The following is a 9,670-nucleotide window of genomic DNA, read 5'->3' on the forward strand; positions in this document are numbered from 1 at the left end:
ATGTTTGTCACTCCTTTACAGTAAGTCCACTGATGATCAGGGATTTGTTATCTTAATACAGGTTGAAAAAGTTTGTTACTCTAATTTTTTAATCTATATCCAAAAATAGAAGACATACAAATTTAAAATATTTGTAGATATCATCCAATTTCACTGCCATTCTCATTAATACTCAAAGTAACCAGGACGAACTTACTGAGGTTGGCTCCTGAGTCTTTCAGAAATGACCCTGAAGTCTTGAAAACTACCTTGCTTTATACTCTGACAGAATATTTATAGAGATCCAACCATCTGAGACATTTTGATATTAAAATTTATGTTATTAATAATTAAGTAAAGACAAGAGACATAAATCAGGTATCTCCTGGATGAACCAAGAATTTCAATCTAATTTACATCCACTTTACCCTTTTTAAATTCTCTTACAACTCTTGTCACGACCTAATTTTTTTTTCTATTGAAGTGTTCTTTGTTTTTTCATTTTTCACCTAACATTATCTCTGATATACCAAGGATAATATATCAGGTCTGTAAATATATATGCCTTGTATTCAGAATAGGCATAAAAACCAGTATCTTTTTCTTATAATTTATTGTCCTAAGTCACCACCCAGCTAGTAATAGAGAAGAAACTTATTTTTTTTCTGTCTAACTGAAAACTATACCTGGTGATTTGAATGATTTTGTAAATAATATCATTTCAATTTTCTTCCCTCCATTCTGTCATCCTCAGATGCTAGTGCTATTTTTTCCATAACTGAGTTCTACACAGTAAAGGCATTGCTGAGTTTTAAGCCAGACAGCCCTATCCTTTGCTGCTATGATGCTGAGACCCTGTATGCTGCAAAGCTTCGGAGCCTGACTTATACCCCTGATGATTTAGTCTGCCTCAGCCTCATTCACCAGATTCCTCTCAACACTCCTTGCTAGGTTCAACTGCCTTGTAGCTATGCCACACCACCAGCCACCCACGCCCAACTACTCAGCACTTCTTCGTTTTCATAATGGTTCATTTTAAATTTCATTTTTCAGACAGCCTAAAATCTATTCCTGGAAAACCTGAAGTGATTTTGGACACATCCACAAAGGTTTCTTCTGCTGCCTTCTCTTTTAGACTCTCACACGGAGCGCTTCTCCCGGCCACTGTCACAGCTCATGTTCTGCAGAGTTGTCAATGTTAAACATGAAGTATAAAAACTTCTTTATCTTCTAGGACAGTTTGTTCCCTTTGTGAATTTTTGTGTCAGAAATGAATACACTGCCTAAGAATCTCAGAAACTTCTCTATACTATGGGAGTGGTGAACTTTTCAGAGACTGAGTCCCTAAAGCCCACTTACTTATCACAAAGTTCAGCACTACAGTTAAACCTGAATATTCATGTTATTTAAAAAAGTAACCTTGTTCCTTGGCATCTTTTGCCTTATAAAGAAAACAACATGTGTGCCATAGCTTTGCCACCACTGGCCTAACTAACTCTACCAATCTTATACTCTGGCTTGAAATTTAGACTTCCTTTTACTCCTATGTCTTAATTCCAAAGAAAAGAGAAGAACATGACAGATAATGTTAGAAGGAAATTAAGAAAACCTCCATTTAGTACTGGTAATGTGTAATTCTCATTTAATTATGTGTTCCAGAAAAGTAGTTTCAAAGCAATCAAAAATGGTAGTATCTCAAATGTAGTCAGAAATGAGTTTACCGGTGTGTGCTTGTGTGTGTGTGTGTGTGTGTGTGTGTGTGTGTGTGTGTACATTTAAGTATGGGTTGGTATAGAAGTAAAAAAACCAATAAACTATAACAAGTCAGTACTTTCAAACTTATATCAAATTAGTAACAATTCTTTCATTCTGTGAGATGACAAGCTAGGGGTCATGTGACAGAAATAGAAGAAAAGCAGAATCCTAGTAAATCAAAAGAATGAGGTGAAGTCCAACTGTGACCTAGAAACCAGGATGACACTGAAAATGTGAGCGTCACCCTGTTGTCTTATTGCAGAGCTCCAGAGATGATCAGTGTGAAAAACAGGGAAGAGCAGATTCAAGTATTCAAATGCCTCGTCACACTCAGGCAAGCACCGTAGGGATGTTTTTGTCCTATTTCCTCAGATAGCAATGGGTGAGCATGTGCTCTTCAAACACTAAACAAGGGAAGCATTCTTGGGAGACTCAGATCGAGGGTGGACCTATGAAAATATTTTATAGAATACAATAAAATATCTGAAGAGATTTAATATCCCCCACAAGAAGAAAGAACATAAAGTATCATAGCAAACAAGAACCGTACTAAGGTACTAAGAAAAGAAAGGTTGCAAAAGAAAGAAGAAAATTAGACCTAAAAGAGCAGAATTAAGAGTTGAAATCATTGAAAGTGGAGTTAGGATATAAAAAGGGATTAGAACAAAGTTCTAAGAAGGAAAGATATCTCAAAATTAAATACACTAGGTTTATAAATTTAATTTTATGAAATTAAATTTAATTTCATTTGGAAGTGAATGATTTTTGAGTTTCAGATAAAGGATAATTCTGAGAGTAATTGTAAATACATTTTTAAAAATTGAAGCTTGTTCCTACTCATATATTTAAAAAAACACTACAAGAAATTTCAATTACAAAACCTGGTCTAGCCTCAAGGACAGAAAAAGGATTGGAAAATAATATAATGTTGAAAAATGTATAGGACTTAGTTGTTTAGCTGTTTTTTTGGTTCCCAACCTAAGGCAATGTTTTCAATTTGATTAGAATCTTCCTTCATACTTCAGTTTTGGGAATTTAAATTTGAATGTAAATTGAAAATAATATAACATTCTGAAAAGAAATTAGACGATTTTCACCATAAAGATAGAAGAAATTATATAATATATAACAAACAATTCAAGTCCTACAGTAACAATCCTAACACATACCATAACAAATCACATATTCTTTAGCCAAGTATTTTCCAGCAGAACTTTATGAGTAAATATCTATTATCACCTAACCTACTGAATTAACTGTGGGTACATTGATGTGACTTCAATTTGTGATTCATATAAAGAGATTAAATGAAGACTTCCCTCTATAGAATGAGTTAAATAAGTGATTTTGAGAAAAGTGTAAGGAATACTTTCCCACTTTTATAAAACAAACAATGGCAGTAATTGATGGACAGTGCCCTGTGGGAGCTATAAATCTGTAAATCAGCTTTCCTATATCTTCATTCCTTGCCTGAGGAGCCCGCGGTTGGTATGCAGAAATGAAATTCCCTATGCTACTGGTCTCAGAAGAGCGCTCTACTAACCATAACACCTTGCATATCTATCTATGTACGTAGCTGTCATATGACTAGATATACATGCATGCATATATGTATAAATATAAATACACAGGCATATAGATATTTTTGTATATATATGCATACACATACATAATGAGACATCATTTATGGACTTCTCTTTCATTTTACTGTATTCAAGTTGCTGTCAAAACTCTCACATGGAGACTGAGCATAGTAGCTTGTGCCTGTAATCCCAGCTCTTGGGAGGCTGTATACAGGCGGATCATTTGAGTCCCATCTAGTAGTGAGGCCCTGAACACCCTGTAGACCCTTCCCTAAAATACAAAAAGAAAAATCAACAACAAAAACAAAACAAATAAAACCTCGCATGGATGATGTGTGATCTGTTCTCATGAGGTGCTTAATTCACTAATCAGGTTAGCAGCTGAATGGAGAGGGATTCATTGAAGGTGAGTCATCTACGGCAGGACTGGAAGAGTGTGCTGTCCTCCTGGGATGCCAGGACATGAGAACCATTACTTCCCCAATCCCTTCTGTCCTGCCCTTCAGCGGTGACGCCAGCCACCTGTGGACTCAATCTTTTAATAAACTTGGACCAAAGTAAATTTTTCATTTAAATTGTGAGGACTGGGCATATTGTCAGTGAGAAAATGACTAAAACACAATAAATACACACTCATATTCTTTCCTCATTACATACCATTGTTAGTCAACGTGCTTTGTTTTTGTTCTTATTACTTTCTTAAATAGAGGACTTTACCTTAAAGAATTTCCATTGGCAGATTTTTTAAAGGAATGCTAGCAGAGAATCCTTTTTTATTTTAGTTTATATGTAAATACTGTAATACAAATGTATTTATTGAAAGCTCATTTTATTGTGTAAAAAGTGTATACGTGTATATTAAATTTATATGTATATATACATTTTGGCACAGTTGGTTTTTCTGTAGTACTTAGGCAGAACATATCAATATTTTCTAGGCCATGGTTTCTAATGAAAACTCAGTCATTGCACTTCTTAAAACACCCTTGTGCATGCTGAGTAATTTTTCTATTGCTGCTTTAAAACTTTTTTATTCCCTTATCTCTTTACTATGTCAAGGGTGTATGTGTATCTTTTTAATCTACATGAAATTCATTGAACTTTTGAATGAGTATTTAAAAAATAATGGAAATTTTAACCTTCATATTTTAACTATGTTTTCTGCCTCTTCATATTCTCCCTTTTTCTGGAACTCATGTTATGCATATGCTAGTGCACTTTATGTGCCCCTGCAGGTTTTTAAGGCTGTACTAATTTTTCTTAATTTCCTCTCTTTTAATTCAGGTAGCATAATCTAAGCCCATGTATTCTGAAGTTCATTAATTCTTCTGGTAATTCAAATACGATTTTGAGTCAATCTGGTAATACTTCTACGCCAGCTCATAAAAAATATGTTCATTATTATGCTAATTTTGAGGTCAGATAATAAAGATAAAATAATAAAGAGAATGTTCTGCTTGATTATGCCACTTACATAGGCTGAATTTTCCCAAAGAACAGATTTCCCATTAAGTTTTATCAGATGGAAAAAAGACTTCTCTCCCTAGTTTTTTGGTAATATAGATATGAGTTCTTTTGTAGATAGTCTTTTTGTAGTATCCCTGCAATTGTAACATGAAGAACATACATGGGAATTTCTAAATAATGGGATACATAACACCAATTTTCTGTGTGTTTATCATTTTTCTTTGTAGCACAAGGAAATTGGGTGGTCAAAAAGTTTAATAAATATTTCTGTAAGAGAAGTATAATGCAACCAATATTCAAATATAATTAATGAAGAAGAAATCCTTGCTGTAATCCACTGAGTGAATTGGCATTATAAATATATTGGGGTTATAGGTAGCCAAATTAGATAGAAATATTTTAGGCAGTCAGACTGGGCCAGGCCCTTGAAGGAGACAGTACAAAAGACAAGCTACCTTGCAACCGTGGGAGGGGCGGATGCTCCTGCTGTGAACCAGACCTGAAGACCTACAGGCCAAACAAGTGCTAAAGGAGTAGCACCTGGGACTGACAGTCTAAATAGGTATGGATCACCTGCAAGTACCCAAGTGAGTCACCAGCCCAACCCCCAATGGGAAGAGGCCCAGTCCCGCATTCCAGCCCCCAACAGGAAGAAACCCTGTCCCCTGTTCATGCCTGCTTACTCCATGACTTGCTTCCCCATTTGGCCCTGGGCATAATCAACTTTACCTGAGCAATGGTGCTTGCAATCCCATTGGTTGACCATAGTTTTGTCCCACCACACATCTACCTTCACGAGACCACTTCCTTTCTACCTTAGCCCCGCATGGTTTTGCTTTATAAAAATAAACTGAGACAGCTTTCTGGGCAACCCGCTCCGGCTCCTCTTCTGTCCTCTCTGAGACAGAAACTTTCTTTTCCAATAAAATATTCTACTCTCAACCTCCTTTTGTTCCTAAAATTCATTCTTCGGTTTTAGAGATTATGAACTCATCCAGATCACGTGGGGAGTTTTACTTCCCTGTATCATTGGGGCATATTACTTTGAAGGAAAAAATTAACAGTAGATCTTGCCCATTTACTGTGGTGTGTAAGGCTCCCCCACTTTGGTAACATTTTAATATTTATTTCTTAATAAATTGACCCTGTTATGTCTCTGTGTGGTTTGCCTCTACTTTATCACCAATTCTTGTTTCTTGGTATGTTTCCCTGGCTTGTCTCAATCTATCCTCTTATCTTAACATCCCAAATAACTAGGAGGACAGCAGGTACCACCAGGCCAGCCTGAGAATCTCTAATCATCAGTGTGATATTATTTGACCCTTTGAAGAAGTTTGTTCACTTTGAAATTTCTCCTTTTAGGGTCATTTAATATCTGTAAGTTATAAACGTGTACATATTCCAAAAGTCCTATTCGTTTTCAGTCTACTTCTTTTGCTCATTTTTTTCTGTTTGTTTCGTTTTTATTATCCATAAACATTTTCTTCTGCACTCTCCAAAATTCTACTAAATTCTTGGTTTGTTTTCACGTAAATGTGTTTTTCAATGACAGACTTACCATTTAACTTGTTGATTCTTCATTATTTCCAATTTTTCTAAATTCTCAATCTTCCCGCCTATTACAGTTACCTTTCTTTATAAAAAAAAAAAAATGGCCTATTTTCAATCTTCTATCTATCACATCAACCATGAATTTTCCTCCTTGGGGGTGGTAACTGTAATCCAGTGTCTTCATTCATGCAGTAAGAATTATGGATATTGCATTGGTAACTGCCTAAATTATTTATTGGTTCTCATTCTAGTAGCCAGTTTGTTTATGGGAATTTCACCTAGGTCATCATATGCTTCTACTTGACTCTAGTAAGACAGGTCTAGAGTAGCTTGCTGTATGGTTACAATCACTCAAGTGAGCGATTCTTGTGTCCCACTGAACTCCTAAATTGTTCAGCAGTGTCTTCACTCTGACTGGCCCATTGTCTGAATACTTCGTACACCCTTCACATCTCTGGGGAGTATAACTTCGTGTGCTGATCCGAAGGGCCACTAACAATAGATAATGCTTTTAAAGCCTGGAAAATCTTTTCTTCTTTTCTTTTCTTCTCTTCGCTTCATTTGTTCTCAATTAGAAGAATAACTTGAAAACAATTACTCTCTTACAGGTAATCTATGATTACATATATTCTCAAAAAACATAATTTAAACAGCTATTTTTAAATGAAAATTAATATCTGCACATATACTTAAATTGAAGACATATAAATATGCATTTCTTCCCAAAAAACATCAATTTTAGGAAATACAGCACCTCTAGATCAAATTATAATCTGCACCTCTTGTTAGTACAACTGTCACTATTTTGCTGAATAAAATGTCAAAAATTCCAGTTTTCAAAAGCTGCATATGTTAAATGCAACATGATAAGCATTTCATTTGTTACTTATTACACCAAAATATTGACAGGAAAGCAGTGCTACCTATTTAAATTACCAACTTTTTAACATCATAGTTCCATATTTATTATTAGCTCACAGTGAGCATCGAACGGTGTCCTGGTTACCTCTGTCGCAGTGCTGAGGCAAAGCACCTGACACACAAAATGAAGGGAGGAAAGGTTCAGGAAGCTCACACTTTATGGAGGTTTCAGTCCATACTCAGCTGCCTCTAAGGCACAGTAGCCCATGGAAGAGGACAGTACTTCATGGCAGCAGAAAACAGAAAGAGCAATGGGAGGGCAAACAGCAGCTGCCTCTCTACTTTCCTTATATTATAAACAGGCTATCCTGGGGAGGGAGTGGAGAACTTACAGTCTCCACACCCTCCTGCTGCACATGATGAGGATGTTTACAAAGTAAGAACTCTGGCTCCCTGCTGAGTAGTTAAATTTCTGAAATTCTCAAGTTGACACAATGATTCAACCAGGACAAATGCCTTGCCACTTGCAATTTCTTTAAAACATTTATTTGTTATCTTTAATTTTAGTGTAATTCCAATTTCCATATAACATAAATAATAGGTAATTGCTTAAAAGATGTTTTGAAAAATTTTATAGCCTTGCATGCATTTTACTTATATTTTAAAATTATTTTATAGAAAAACTCCTTTCTGTAGCTACCCTGCGCCATGGGATATACTACTCATCCCAGCCCAGGTGCAGCATGGGTGAGACCCTTTAACACTCCCTTGGGATGCCCCACACTACTCCACAGCACCTCCCCCACCCAGCCTGCCAGGTAGGAATTTCAGCTGAGTTCCAGGAACTCCCAGACCCAGTGCTAGCCCAGGCCTGTTGAGTGTGTGGGAGAGCTTCCAGCTACCCTGCACCAGCGGGACCTACTACTGGTTCCACCTCAGGTACAGCGTGGGTGAAACCCTCTTCCACTCCCTTGGGACTCCCCCCATCAATCCGTAGTATGCCTACACACCCTGAACACAGGCTAGGAAATTCTGCTGTGTTCCGGGAACCCCAAGATCCAGTCCTAGCCCAGGCCCAATGAGTATGTGGGAGAGCTGCCTCTACCCCTACTCCACCTTGTCCCCTCCAGTCTCACCTTAGGCCTGGCATACAGGCTTGGGGTTAAACCTTGCTGCTGCAATCCCTGCAGAGTGTAGAGGATAGAACCACCCAGCTACTCCAGGAGCAGGAAATCTTACCAGAGGGCCACAACAGGTTCACCCTCAAGGGAAGCAGCAGGAGGAGCTGAGCACGGCAGCAAGACCCAAGCCAAGCACAGCTGGATAAATCCAAACTTTGTAGATCCGCACCTGAACTTTAATATGTGCTAAGGTTATAACTGCACCAAAGCTCTAAAACAAAGGTCAAAAGACAGTGCTATACAAAATGATGAGAAAGAAAAAAATGCAAACTTAGAACTCAAGCGCACCCATAACAAGTGCAGAGAATGCTAACACAGAAAAAATTGGGAATCGCACAGGTGAAAGCAATGAATCAACGGCTTCTGAAATAAGGAAACAGCTGCAGAAAGGTATAGAGGAACTCAGATTGGAAATAAAAAAAAGAAATTGCTGAATTAATAACATCTTCAGTAAAGAAACAAATGCAGTAACATATGGAGGAAACTGAGTGCCCACCCAAACAAGTGCAGAGGCCACTAGTTCGGCTCAAATGCTTGAATTAATAGCATTGATAGTAACTAAGCAACAGGAGAAAGTTATAGACGAACTCAGAGCGCAATTCTTTTCTGAAATAAAAAAATAATTCACAGAACTCATGGCATCTAAGTAAAGAAGCAACTACAGAAACATAGGGAGGAAACCCAATCTGAAAAAAAACACTGCAGTAAAAGAATTTATAACTGCTTCTAAAGGAGACACTGACAAAAAAAATAGCGATTACAAAATGACAGATTCCTTGAAAAAGCAGTACAGGAAAGAAATAGATCACATAAAGCAGAATCAAAGAGATATAGAGGAAATGAAAATCTCAATGATAAGCTTGCAAAGCCGTTTAAGTGAAAGTGAAGACGGAGTTTCAGATCTTGAAGATGCTGGTGCAGCTAGTGAAAAGGTTAGAAAGGATCTCTTAAAAACAACGAGGATGCAGGAAAGAAAAATCCATCATCTGCAAGATGATACAAAGATGAACAATATGAGACTAATAGGCATCAATGAGAAAGAAGGAGTCAATAAAAATGACATTAAAAATATAGTCAGAAGTAATAGAAGAAAACTTTCCAAATATGAGGAAACAAAATGACATTCAGGTAACCAAAGCATTCAGAAGACAAAGTAACCTCAACCCAATGAAAAACACACTGAGACATATAATAGTCAAGATCCCAGAAATTCAGCTCAAGAATGATATACTGAAAGCAGCTAGAGAAAAGAAGCAGATCACATTCAAAGGAAAACCCATCAGAATTATGGCC

The sequence above is a fragment of the Octodon degus genome, unplaced genomic scaffold (assembly GCF_000260255.1).
Source record: "Octodon degus isolate 3935 unplaced genomic scaffold, OctDeg1.0 scaffold00143, whole genome shotgun sequence".
In the NCBI taxonomy this organism is placed as follows: domain Eukaryota; kingdom Metazoa; phylum Chordata; class Mammalia; order Rodentia; family Octodontidae; genus Octodon; species Octodon degus.